This window comes from Staurois parvus, unplaced genomic scaffold (genome assembly GCF_062004578.1).
Source record: "Staurois parvus isolate SC_StPar_1 unplaced genomic scaffold, SC_StPar_1.0 ptg000257l, whole genome shotgun sequence".
NCBI classification, from domain to species: Eukaryota; Metazoa; Chordata; class Amphibia; order Anura; family Ranidae; genus Staurois; species Staurois parvus.
Genome location: NW_028318053.1, coordinates 2,869,466 through 2,883,848, shown reverse-complemented (window position 1 = coordinate 2,883,848; position 14,383 = coordinate 2,869,466). Strand labels below are relative to the sequence as shown.

General features: G+C 41.5%; 1 protein-coding gene across 8 annotated transcripts in view; it reads left to right on the top strand.

The window, feature by feature from the left end:
- Nucleotides 1–14,383, top strand: part of ATPSCKMT (ATP synthase c subunit lysine N-methyltransferase) — a 311,720-nt gene that overhangs the window by 43,959 nt on the left and 253,378 nt on the right. The window lies entirely within an intron of this gene.

Sequence of the window (14,383 nt, the reverse complement as noted above, 5' to 3'; positions counted from 1 at the left end):
CAAGTGGGTTTCCCAACCGGAATTCGGAGGCGCCTGCTCCACTGCTGGTTGAGGGAAATGAAGAATACGAGTATGAGGTTATCTTGAATTGTAGGAAGAGAGACAGACCCAGTTCCTCATCAAATGGAAAGGTTATGGACCAGAGGATAACTCCTGGGAACCATCCACTAATGTCCATGCCCCACGGATAGTTCAAGCCTATCTCCGTCTGCACCCCGAGAAACGAGCCCTAGTGGGCATCCAGAGGCTGCCCCTAAGGGGGGGGGGCAATGGAGGGCATTTCCGGCAAGAAGAATCGCGATCGGGAATGCGCATAGGAATTCCCGCAGAAGAATTGCCGGTTGTGCGCATGCGTGCAGGAATGCGCGCACGTGCACACGGCGAAGATTGGCGCCAGATGGCCCATGTAAGGAGTGCCTCTGCTCAGGTTCAGTGCTGACTGGTCTTCAGCTCCCCCTGTGTCCTGCTTGTTCCGGTACGATTCCTTTGCTGCTGACCCGGCTTTTTCCTGACCCGAATCCGATTACTCTCCTGCTCCTGGTTCCTGACTTCGGCTCTGCTCACCCTAATCAGAGGATACTCTGCCTACCAAGGTCATCATCTGCAAGAGCCGCAAGCAACAACCACTGGCGCTCTTGTCCCCCTGGTCCCTAGACTCTCTCTGTTGCAACCTCAGCGGTCAGGGCTAGTGACACAAGTGAGGCCGACCTCGTCAATTCAGTCTCCCGTCAGGTACAGGACAATGGTAGCTTTTAAAGGCTTTTACACCCTGTTCCAAATTATTATGCAAATTCTATTTAAGTGTCAAAAAGATTAAATATTTTGTTTTTCAGTTTAACTCATGGATGGCATTGTGTCTCAGGGCTCTTTTGATCACTGAAAACAATCTCGGACACCTGTGATAAATTAGATTGGCCGGTGAGCCCAATTTAAGGAAAAACTACTAAAGGAGGCTGTTCCACATTATTAAGCAGAGCACCATTTTCAAGCAATATGGGGAAGAAAAAGGATCTCTCTGCTGCTGAAAAGAGTGAAATAGTTCAATGCCTTGGACGAGGTATGAAAACATTAGATATTTCATGAAAACTTAAGCGTGATCATCGCACTATTAAGAGATTTGTGGCTGATTCAGAGCACAGACGGGTTCGTGCAGATAAAGGCACATTGAGGAAGATTTCTGCCAGATCCATGCATCGAATCAAGAGAGCAGCTGCTAAAATACCTTTACATAGCAGCAAACAGATATTTGAAGCTGCTGGTGCCTCTGGAGTCCCACAGGCATCAAGGTGTAGAGTCCTCCAGAGTCTTGCAACTGTGCATAAACCTTCTATTTGACCACCACTAACCAATGCTTACACGCAGAAATGGCTGCATTGGGCAGAAAAATCCATGAAGACTAATTTTCAAACAGTCCTGTTCACTGATGAGTGCCGTGCAACCCTGGATGGTCCAGATGGATGGCATAGTGGATGGTTGGTGGACAGCCACCCTGTTCCAACAAGGCTGCGACATTAGCAAGGCGGTGGTGGAGTCATGTTTTGGGCCGAAATCATGGAAACAGAGCTGGTCGTCCCCTTTAGGGTCCCCGAAGGTGTAAAGATGACCTCTGCAAAGTATGTGGAGTTTATGACTGACCACTCTTCCCTGGTACAGAAGGAAGAACTATGCTTTCCATAATAAAATCATCTTCATGCATGACAATGCACCATCTTATGCTGCAAAGAATACCTCTGCATCAATGGCTGCTATGGGGATAAAAGGAGAGAAAGTCATAGTGTGGCCTCCATCCTCCCCTGACCTCAATCCTATTGAGAACCTTTGGAGCATCCTCAAGCAAAAGATCTATGAGGGTGTGAGGCAGTTTACATCCAAACAGCAGCTCTGGGAGGCTATTCTGACATCTCACAAACAAATTCAAGCAGAAACTGTCCAAAAACTCACAAGTTCAATGGATGCAAGACTTGTGAAGCTGCTATCAAATGAGGGGTCCTATGTTAAAACGTAACGGGACCTGTTAAAATGTTTAAAAAGTTAAAATGTTGTAAAAGTTTGAAATCGCTTTTGATTTCAGTAAATATGCTGCAAACACAACAAATGACGATTTTCAGTTCTTTACAAGCTATAAAGTGTTTTGAAACTTACTGTGCTTAATAATATGGAACAGTGCATTGTAAGTTTTTTATGTTTACAAAAAATACTGTTATCATTAGGAGGTTTGTTCAATAAAATTTTAATTGTACTCTTAATAGTTGATAACATGAGAATTATGCTGTTATTTACATCAATTATTTAGGTAAATGAGAAAAATATCATTTGCATAATAATTTGGAACAGGGTGTAAAGTGTTGCCTATGGATATTAAAAATGTTTGCAGTTTGTCGCCATTGCACGGGGCATGCGCAGTTTTAAAGCATGTCATGTTTGGTATCTATTTACTCGGCATACCATTATCTTTTAGATTTTACCAAGTAATTGGCCAATATATTGTGTTTTTGTGCATTAAAAGTAAAAAAAGTGTTTTGTTTTTTTTAATTTGCATTTGAAAAATCGCGGCGCGAGTACTATGTGCCATACAAAATTGTAGTACCCACCATTTTATTCACTAGGGTGTCTGCTTTAAAAAAATATATAATGTTTGGGGGTTTAAATTAATTTCCTAGCAAAAAATACAGATTTTTTTCATGTGAACAAGCAGTGTCAGAAAAGGCTTGGTCTTAAGGTGGTTAGAAGAGTGAATGATGTGTGGCATACACTTCTAATGCTGGGCATAGAATGCCCCCACCCCCCCAAAACGACCCCTTTTTGGAAAGTAGACACCCCAAACTATTTGCTGAGAGGCATGTTGAATCAATAGAAGAGTTTATTTTTTTACCACAAGTTTTTGGAAAATGACAAAAAAAAATTTTTTTTTTTTTACACAAAATTGTCACTTAAATGATTTACTGCTCACACATGCCATGGGTATATGTAGAATTACTCCCCAAAATACATTCTGCTACTTCTCCCGAGTATGGGGGTACCACATGTGAGAGATGTTTTGGGAGTCTAGCCAAGTACAGGACGCCAAAATCCAATAAGCACCTTCAGGCTTTTAAAGGGCTTTATTTCCTCATTACACTTCCAGACTACCTATCACAGTTTCGGAGGCCCTGAAATGCCAGGATAGCACCTAACCCCCCAAAATGACCCCTTTTTGGAAAGTAGACACCCCAAGGAATTTAATAAAAAGCACAGTAAGTATTTTGCAGATCTCATTTGTTGCCACAAGTTTTTGGAAAATGAAGAAAACAAAAACATATTTTTTCTATTTTTTTTTATATTTCAAAACCTTTGGAGAAAAAATTAGATCTGCAAACTACTCACCATGCCTCTTTTTAAATTCCTTGGGGTGTCTACTTTCCAGAAAGGGGTCATTTGGGGGGTTTGGTGCTATCCTGGCATGTCAGGGCCTTCGAAACTGTGATAGGTAGTGAGGAAGTGTAATGAGGAAATAAAGCCCTTTAAAAGCCTGAAGGTGCTTATTGGATTTTGGGGTCCTGTACTTGGCTAGACTGCCAAAAAGTATCACACACGTGGTATCCCCATACTCGGTAGAAGTAGCAGAATGTATTTTGGGGTGTAATTTCACATATACCCATGGCTTGTGGGAGAAATAAATCATTTAAATGACATTTTTGTGTAAAAAAAAAAAAAAATGTTTTTGTCATTTTCCAGAAACTTGTGGAAAAAAAAAAAAGTCTTCCATGGACTCAGTATGCCTCTCAGCAGATAGCTTAGGTTGTCTACTTTCCGAAAAGGGGTCATTTGAGGGTGTTTGTACTATCCTGGTATTTTAGCACCTCAAGAAATGTGATGGGCAGTCAAAGTAAAAGCTGTGTAAATTCCATTATCTATACCATAGTTTGTAGACGCTATAACTTTCACACAAAGCAATCAATATACACTTACTGGGATTTTTTTAACCAAAAACATGTAGCAGAATACATTTTGGCCTAAATTTATGACGAAATTTTAGTTTTTTTGGATATTTTTCATGACCGAAATGAGAAAATATTTTTTTTTCAAAAAAAATTTTTTCTTCAAACATTTTCTGGTTCTAGCGCCAAAAATAAAAAGTGCAGAGGTGATCAAATACCACCAAAAGAAAGCTCTATTTGTGTGAAAAAAAGGACATAAATTTCAGTTATGTACCGTATTGCATGACCGCGCAATTGTCAGTTAAACTAGCGCAGCGCTGTATAGCAAAAAAATGGCGTAAATTGCAGTATCTAAACCATAGTTTGTAGACGCTATAACTTTCACACAAAGCAATCAATATACACTTATTGGGATTTATTTACCAAAAACATGTAGCAGAATACATTTTGGCCTAAATGTATAACTTACTTTGAGATTACTATATATTTTTTATAGCTGAAAGTCAAAAATATCGTTTTTCTTCCAAATTTTTGGTCTATTTTTTGTTTATAGCGTGAAAAATAAAAGGCGCGCAGGTGATCAAATACCACCGAAAGAAAGCTCTATTTGTGTGAAAAAAAGGACGTAAATTTCGTTTGGGTGCAGCATTGCATGACCGCGCAATTATCAGTTGAATTAGTGCAGCGCCGAGTAGCAAAAAGAGGCCTGGTCTGTGATGCTGGGAGATGGGGTGGGGTTTAGGGTCAAGCTATCAGGACCTTTTCATGAGGCATTGATAAATGTGCCGGGAGTGCACAGGACTGTGCAAGGCCCAGCTGCCGACAAGCTGCATACTTGCGTGCGCTTGGAGCCAAGGTGTTAAGGCTGCATTTTAGGGTCAAGCTATATGGACCTTTTCATGAGGCATTGATAAATGTGCCGGGAGTGCACAGGACTGTGCAAGGCCCAGCTGCCGACAGGCTGCATACTTGCGTGCGCTCGGAGCCAAGGAGTTAAGGCTGCATTTGCATGGGCATTTAGCCATGCTGCAAATCTCAGCTGGAAGAATACGGATTCCTGCAGCTGGGATTGACCGCTGTGTGCAGATAGCTGCAGCTGCAGAGCCCCTACAGTGAAGGAAAGAAGATTGGCAGCTGCAGCTATTCATTAATATTTGCATAGTCAATGATTACCTGTGGTGATTATGGCTGGATACACATGAAGTGCAGCTATCCACAAAAGCTGAGATTCACAGTATGGCTAAATGCCCATTCAAATACAGCCTTAACTGCTTCCCGACCGCCCTATAGCAGAAATACTGATACAGGGCGGCACAGGTGCGCAAAATCACGTATATCAGGAAACTGCCTTTCATGCAGCCGGCTCACTGCATCTGGGATGGGGGTTTGGGCCACAGCACGTTCTGGATACAAAAGGGCTGTGATGATTTCTTCCTGAAATTTAAGGAAGGATCCTAGTTCCTTTTGTAAAGCACAAAATTGAAATAAAAATAATAATTTGTTAGAGATGCATTTATTTTTATACTAATACTAGTGGAGTATTAGTATAGGGTACAGCAAGGCACAGTTCAGGGCACATATCTACACAGGGTCTTGAAATATGTTGGTTAGTCAAGAAACTGGCTATTGCATTTGGAGAGACCTTACAATCTATTTTAAAAAGTTTAAAGTGTAAAGAAAAGTAAAACAATAAATAAATAAAAAGTACAAATCCCCCCAAAAATTAAACATTTTAAAAACCAATAATAGTTTTTTTTTTGTTGTTGTCTTTGTTGTTACTGTTCTACTGTTACAATTTTACAGTTTTATTGTTAACTAGTGCTGTTTTTTTTGCAGGAATGCCATTCAGTTGCAGCACCGACCTGTTTATTCTGACAGCAACAGGAACTCTCACAATATACATAAGTCAGTGTGGGCAGCGCTGTTGAATGAGATTTTTCATCCACAGTTCAAAAAGAGTATATATCCCGAAGCATGGGGGCCTTGGGTGGCCAGTGGGTGGATGGCCCCTATGCTCTGGCATATATATTTTATGATATTTTTTGGCACATTTCACGTATGCCCACCAGTAGAAGTGGATGCATGCAGGGCTGTATATTCTAATGGTGGGCGTACCACACACTTTTTCTGGCAGAGATTTCTTCTCTTTTTTTTCATTCAGACAACAGGCTGCATAAAAAAAAAAACATACCACCCAACAAGGACCAGTGATGTACTTGTACATCACTTGACTTTGAATGGTTATACCAGGACGATGCCTGCAGCTGCAAAATTTTTTTCAGCGGGGGATCGGCTTTCATGTAAAAGCAATCCCAGTGGCTAATTAGCTGCAGGATTCCTTTTTCAAGCAGCGGGAGATGATGCCCCGCCCCCCTCTCCCGCTGCCTTCCATGGCCTTCTTGGGCAGTCCCGTTCTATCGCGGGAACCTGAGAACGCAGCTGGTGTTTCTGCCAGCTGACCATAGAGCTGATTGGAGACCGGAATGGTGCCAGTCATCTCTATAGTCTAAGAAATCGGAAGCTACGAGCATTTCATCACTTCAGTTTCGCAGGATATACACAGCGCCATTTGTAAATTGGGAAAGCATGTGATCACGCCGATCTTGGTGAGATTAGATAATGTAAGGACAGAGGAGATATCTACCACAGATTTAAAAAAAAAAAAAAATGTATGACAATGCCCATTGAAGTTATAGGGGATATTTGCATTCCCTCTGATAGCATTAAAAGTGATCGGAAAAAAAAAATGAAAGAGAGTGTAAAAATAATTTAAAAAAATCTAATTAACTTAAAAATAAAATAAGACCTGCGATCGTTGACCCCCTGCCAGTTAGTAAACAGCAGTTGCACCATGCATGTGAGGTATCGCCTCGAACGTCAGATCAAGGGCAGTAATTTTAGCATTAGACCTCCTCTGTAAATCTAAAATGGTGGCTTGTAAAGGCTTTTAAAGCATTGCCTATGGATTTTAAAACTGTATGCTGTTTGTCGCCATTGCACGGAACATGCGCAGTTTTAAAGTATGTCATGTTTGGTATCTATTTACTCGACATACCATCGTCTTTTATATTTTAACAAAGAATTGGCCAATATATTGTGTTTTTGTGTATTAAAAGTTAAAAAAAGTGTATTTTTTTCCAAAAATTTGCATTTGAAAAATGTGACATAAAAAATTGCAGCACCCAACATTTTATTCACTAGGGTGTTTGCTTTAAAAAAAAATATATAATGTTTGGGGTTTCAAAGTAATTTCCTAGCAAAATTCTTTTTTTAACAATATTGTCACTTAAATGATTTATTGCTCACACATGCCATGGGTATATGTGGAATTACTCCCCAAAATACATTCTGTTACTTTATTATTATTATACAGTATTTATAAAGCGCCAATAGTTCGCTCAGCGCTGTACATTACAAAGGGGGACAGAATATGTGACAGAACAATAACAATACAATGCAAAACATGAGGGGATCGAGGGCCCTGCTCTTTCGAGCTTACAATCTAGGAGGGAGGGGATGGCACAGGAGGAGAAAGCTGTGGGGGACGGAGTGGTAGGAAGAGTGGAGGAGGTCGGCAAGTTAGCAGGGGGTGGGGTAGGCTTCCCTGAAGAGGTGGGCTTTCAGGGTGCACATAAAGGAGAGGAGAGTAGGTGAAAATCTGATGGGTTGGGGCAGGGAGTTCCAGAGGATGGGTGGAGAAGTCCTGGAGGCGGGCATGGGAGGAGGAGACCAGGGAACTAGAGAGAAGGAGGTCTTGTGAGGAGCGGAGTGTGCGTGCTAAGTGGTACTTGGATATTAGGTCGGTGATGTAGTTCGGGGCAGTATGGTGGATACCACAAGTGAGAGACGTTTTGGCAGTCTAGCCAAGTACAGTACCCCAAAATCCAATAAGCACCTTCAGCCTTTTAAAGGGCTTTATTTCCTCATAACACTTCCTGACTACCTATCACAGTTTCGGAGGCCCTGAAATGCCAGGATAGCACCAAAGTAGACACCCCAAGGAAATTGATGAGGCATGGTGAGTATTTTGCAGATCTCATTTGTTGCCACAAGTTTTTGGAAAAGTAAGAAAGAAAACAAAAACATTTTTTCTTTTTTTTTTATATATTTCAAAACCTTGTGAGAGAAAATTAGATCTGCAAAATACTCACCATGCCTCTTTTTAAATTCCTCGGGGGGGTCTACTTTCCAAAAAGGGGTAATTTTCTTTGAAGGGGGGTTTGGTGCTATCTTGGCATTTCGGGGCCTCCGAAACTGTGATAGGTAGTGAGGAAGTGAAATGAGAAAGTTACGCACCTTCAGACTTTCAAAGTGGTCATTGCATTTCAGGCTCCTGTATGTGGCTTGGCTCCCAAAAAATCTCACACATGTGGTGTCCCCATACTCAGTAGAAGTAGCAGAATGTATTTTGGGTTGTAATTCCAGATATACCCATGGCTTGTGCGAGAAATATATCATTTAAGTGGCAACTTTGTGTAAAAAAAAAAAAAAAAAAAAATGTTTGTCATTTTCCAAAAACTTGTGGGGAAAAAAATAAATCTTCTTTGGACTTAATATGCCTCTCATCAGACAGCTTAGGGTGTCTACTTTACAAAAAGGGGTTATTTGGGGGTGTTTGTACTGTGTCGGTATTTTCGCACCTCAAGAAATGTGATAGGCAGTCAGAAAGTAAAAGCTGTGTACATTCCATACTTTGTAGAGGCTATAACTTTCACACAAAGCAATCAATATACACATATTGGGATTTTTTTTACCAAGAACATGTAGCAGAATACACTTTAGCCTAAATGTATGGCGAAATTTGAGTTTTTTGGATATTTTTTATGACAGAAATGAGAAAATATCTTTTTTTAAATATTTTCAGACTTTTTTTGTTTATAGAGTGAAAAATAAAAAGCACACAGGTGATAAAATACCACCGAAAGAAAGGTCTATTTATGTGTAAAAAGGACATAACTTTAATTTATGTACAGCATTGCCTGACCGTGCAATTCTCAGCTGAACTAGTGCAGCGCTGTGTTGCAAAGAATGGCGTAAATTGCAGTATCTATACCATAGTTTGTAGATGCTATAACTTTCACACAGAGCAATCAATATTCATTTATTTGGATTTTTTTTACCAAATACATGTAGCAGAATACATTTTGGCCTAAATTTATGACTAACTTTGAGTTTGTATATTTTTTATAGTCGAAAGTACAAAATATCGTTTTTCTTTTAAATTTTCAGTCTTTTTTCGTTTATAGCGTGAAAAATAAAAAGCACACAGGTGCTCGAATACCACCAAAAGAAAGCTCTACTTGTGTGAAAAAAAGGACTTAAATTTCGTTTGGGTACAGCATTGCATGACCACGCAATTACTAGTTGAAATAGTGCAGCGCCGAGTAGCAAAAAAAGGCCTGGTCAGGAAGGGGAGTAAATTCTCAGGAGGGCAAGTGGTTAAAGAGGCAATAAAACAAAAAAATTTATATATTGCAGCTTACCAATCATTTAGATGTGCTGGCTGCATTCATTTTCTTTTTTTAGCCTTTTCCCTTTGTTTTCACCTAGTGATCTGGTCTGGCCTGTATTAGAGTGCTTACACTCTAGATGAAGGAGCAACAGAGACACCTTTGGACAGCAGCGTTGTCAGTCTGAGGGGAGCATATTGTTAGATGTACTAGCAGATTTAGATACACTATCAAATTGAATCCAAACTCCAGCTAGCACTTTATAAGCAGATACAGGCAAATTTTTTTTCTTTTTGGGATAAAGGTTTTTACATAAATAAAAGTGGTCCTTGTAAGCACCCTGTCAGTGCTAAATGGTTTGTCTTAACTCTCTAACTTCCACATCTGCAGGAAAACTTGTTTTGTTGAAAAACAGCAGACATACTGTCAGAATCAGCAGTTTTTTTTTATTTAGAGACATTACTTACCTTTTAAAGAGAAGTACAGTGCTCAGCATAAATGAGTACACCCCTTTTGAAAGGTAAGATTTTTTTTTTTTTTTAACATTTTTAATTGAATTTTATACACTGAGTTCAAGAATTCTGTAGACTATATCGTGTAAGAACTATAAGCACAAAAACCAGTATACCAGTTGTAATAGGGAACAAACAGTGTCAGAATAGGCACAAATGATACAACAAAGCAGTTCAAAATAAGGCAAACCTCAAAAGTTAAGCAGTTCCCTAGGAACGGAAGCTTGATTACGAAGGCCTGAACAAGAACATCTCTATCGGAAAATACATTTGAGGAAGAGTGTTGTGTTGGCCAGGAATCTTAAGGAGGCTCCATTGTTAGACAGGGGGAAAGGTAGCTGTGGGGTGGGGCTACAAGAGGAGTTGGACACTTGGATTTTATCGAATGTATGGGCTAGTTGAGATTTCAGATACCAAGTAGAATATTGGAAAGGTTACATGTGAGTGGCCAATTCAGCCAGAGTAAAGGAATGTTCCATGAAGCGCCTCCATCTTGAGACAAAGCGACGTGTGGACTTGAAATTTTGGGTGATGGTGTCTACCTTCTCCAGATTAAATAAGGCAGTTAATGCCTGTTTCACCATTTTGAGTTGTGGGTGGTTTGGATGTATCCAGGCTTGCATGAGGACTCTGCAAGCTACTAATAAACAAATATGTATCCACTGGGGAAGAGTGTTAGGATGAGTCAACTTCGCATGGTCTTGATAGTTGAAGAGACAGAGCATATGATCTTTGGAGAGAGAGATGTTGTACAATTGATTAATGTACCGAAGAACTCGATCCCAGAAAGTAGAAACTTGGGCACATTCCCATAGACGATGAAACAGGGTAAGTCAAGTGTAGTCACACCAAAGACAGGCTGGACGGGTAGCGACAGCTGGGTTCTCTGAGAAAGGATAGTAAGCTCTGTGGATGATTTTAAATTGAGTTTCACACCATGTTTTGCAGAGAACAAGTGAAGAAATTTTCCTGTATCCTGACAGTATCTTGTCTGAAGTTCCATCCGTAGACAGTATGGGGGTCCACAGCATAATTGGAGTAAGGTGGTATTTTGCAGACTGGTGAGAGATTAGATGAGAGTAGATAGCCGAGAAGGATTAGTGGTCCTGCCTCAGTAGAATGTCTATAAAGGAGCGTTGGAAGGGATTTTGTTTTGGGGAATAGCACGTCCGGAGGAAGGTCACCAACTGATGGTGGTAAAAGATGTGAGATCTTGGTAAGGAATATTAAGCAGCTAGTACAGAAAAGGGCTGAAACGGTTTAGTGTCATCGAAGATGGATATAGCATTAGTAAGTCCTCTATGAGACCAGTAGGTAAATGCTGCATGCTCACTTGTTGGAGGTAACATAGGGTTTCCATAGGACTATGAAGAGCCAGGTAAAGCTGGTGTTGTCGAAGGCTTCAGCGTCTAGGGATATAAGTCCAGATCAAGCTTTGGGTGGGTTTTAGCATATTCCAGGGCTAACAGTACTTTGCGAATATTAAGCGTTACCGAGTGACCAGGCACAAATCCGGACTGAGCTGGATGTAATATGTTAGGGAGCAGTAGAGCCAACCTCGACGCCACAATTTTTGAGAGTATTTTGGCGTCTACATTGATTAGAGAGATAGGTCGGTAGTATCCTGGAAGCAGTGGGTCTTTCCCCTTATCTATGAGTTTAATATGTGCCTGGGAACCAGTTGGGAAATAAGGGCCGCCATCCTCCCGCATTGCCTTGTAAACCTGATACAGAGACCCTGATTTACTAATGTGCCTAGATGCATTTCTGTGGGCTAACGTCTACTTTTTAATAGCGACCGTCTACTTTTAGACGGCAAAGATATTTACTAAAGAAAGCGTCAACAAGTAGACGTGAAATTGAATTTACTAATTAGGCACAATCAGGAATCAGTCTAAGAAAGCAGACTTGCTAAGAAGCACGTCTAACACAATGAAAAATGACTGCAGACATGTTCACATTGAACTTTGCTTTCACAAATATCGGGACTTATCATGGTACCTGCGCACATCTGCAAAGGGCATTGCATTTCTTTGCTGTGCTGGAAAATGTGTGTTCTTGCATGCTTTTTTGCACCACAAATGGTGTGAACAAGTCCTAAGGGCCAGTTCACACTATAGAAACAGTCTAGATGTGTTCCAGATGTGTTTTTGCATGCATGTTTAGTGTGTTTAAGTACATTTTGGATGCGTTTTGAACACGTTGCAGTGCATTTTTGTATCCCTTTCTGTTAGTTTTTTCAACTTTCTTTTTATTCAATTTAATTAGAGACATGCGTTTTAGTGCTTTCCAGGGTGTTTTACTACGTTCCAGTACAGGTCTGTGCAGAAACAATGCAGCGTGGTCAACTTTTTTGACAGCACCTGCAACGCACTGGAAATGCAAGCGCTGATGTGAACTATGACATTGACAACCATATAACCTTCTTTCTGTGCATTTGTGATGCCAAAAAAAGCAATTGTAACACATGTAGTGTGAACTGGCCCTAAAGGTTATTATAAGTAAGGGAACGGGACTGACCAGGAATTGTGATTTCAATCAGACTAGTGGTGAGATACAATTAGGAATCGTATAATAATGCAAGATCTGAGCTGTAGCTGATAGAAAATGAGACACATTAACTTGATCAGTAAATAAATAGTTAAATAAAAAGAGTGGGGCGGTGATACATAGATTTTCAGATGGAACAGGTGATGACTGGGGGTGGGGGAAGGGGTCACGTTGTATAAGGAGACTGGTTTTAAAGAAGAGAAACAAAGTTGCAATGAAATATAAACAGCATGAAACTTGCAAATTTCAAACTTGTCAGAAGAACAGGACGCAGGTAAGATTCACTCCCTTTCCACTTTCTAGTCATTAGCCAAAATCTTAATTGATTGATCAATATTCCTGGCACTGACACAACCCAGAAAATTGATCTCCATTTTTTGTACATTCATAAATGTCAAGGCGTTTACAATCTAAGGGCAGAAACTCAGACCTATACTAAGCCCAATTAACCTAACAGCATGTCTTTGGAGTGTTGGTAGAAACACATCCATTCAGGGAAAGCATGCAAACTGGGATGCAGCCATGACTGGGATTAGAATCCATCACCCAAGTGCTGTAAGTTCTGCGTTCTAACCACTAAGCCACTGTTGGAGACAGAGTTTGAGCTGGAATGTAGAATAGTTACATGATTAACCTCTTGCCGAACGCGCATAGCCGAATGACGGCTTCACCGCGGCCGGCCAGTTCTGAGTGGACGTCATATGACGTCCTCCCAGAACGCGCTCTCCTGCGCGCCCCAGGGGGCGCGCACCCGGCGATCTCCGTGATCGCTGTGTCCTACGGACACAGCTGATCACGTGATGTGGTGAAAGGACGATCCCACCGGCCTTTTACCACGTGATCAGCGGTGTCTAATGACACGCTGATCACAGGGAAATGCAAGTGCCGGTTATCGGCTGCACTTTCCTCACGCTGTCAGATCGTGAGGAAAGTACTGCCGAGAACCGGCAGTTGTCAGAGCGGGGATCGGCACCGATCATCAGGGCACTGATGATCAGTGCCCTGATGATCGGTGCCCAGCAGTGACACCCGCAAGTTCCGCCCAGCAGTGCGCCCACTAGCCCCGCCCACCCTTTCCCAGCAGTGCCCCCACCTGTGCCCAGCAGTGCCCCCACCTGTGCCCAGCAGTGCACCCACCTGTGCCACTCTGCAGTGCCACCTACCTGTGCCCAGAAGTGCCACCTACATGTGCCCAGCAGTGCCACCCACCTGTGCCCACCAGTGCCACCCACCTGTGCCCACCAGTGCCACCCACCAGTGCCACCCACCAGTGCAGCCCAGCAGTGCTGCCAGTCAGTGCCCAGGGGTTGTGCCAGTCAGTGCCGCCAGTCAGTGCCCAGAAGTGATGCCAGTCAGTGCCGTCTATCAGTACCCATCATCAGTGTCACCTATCAGTGCCGCCTATCAGTGCTGCATATCAGTGCCGCCTATCCGTGACCCCTAATTAGTGCTGTCTATCAGTGCCGCCTATCCGTGCCACCTCATTAGTACTGCCTATCAGTGCCCTTTAGTGCTGCCTATCAGTGCCCATCAGTGCCGCCTCATCAACGCAAATCAGTGAAGGAGAAAAAATACCTGTTTGAAACATTTTATAAAAGAAACAAATAAACTTTTTTTTTTTTTCCAATTTTTTGCACTTTTTTTAATTTATAGCGCAAAAAGTAAAGCGCCCAGTGGCGATTAAATACCACCAAAAGAAAGCTCTATTTGTGAGAAAAAAATGATCAAAATTTCATATGGGTACAATGTTGCATGACCGCGCAATTGTCAATCAAAGTGCGGCAGCGCTGAAAGCTGTAAATTGGCCTGGTAAGGAAGGGGGTATAAGTGCCTGGTAGGCAAGTGGTTAAAGAGAAGGAAGATATATAATTATATTGGAAACTTAGAACTAGACATTCCCAATTATTTGAGATATAAGTGTGAAAATGTTTGACATTTGAAAATAGAATGTATG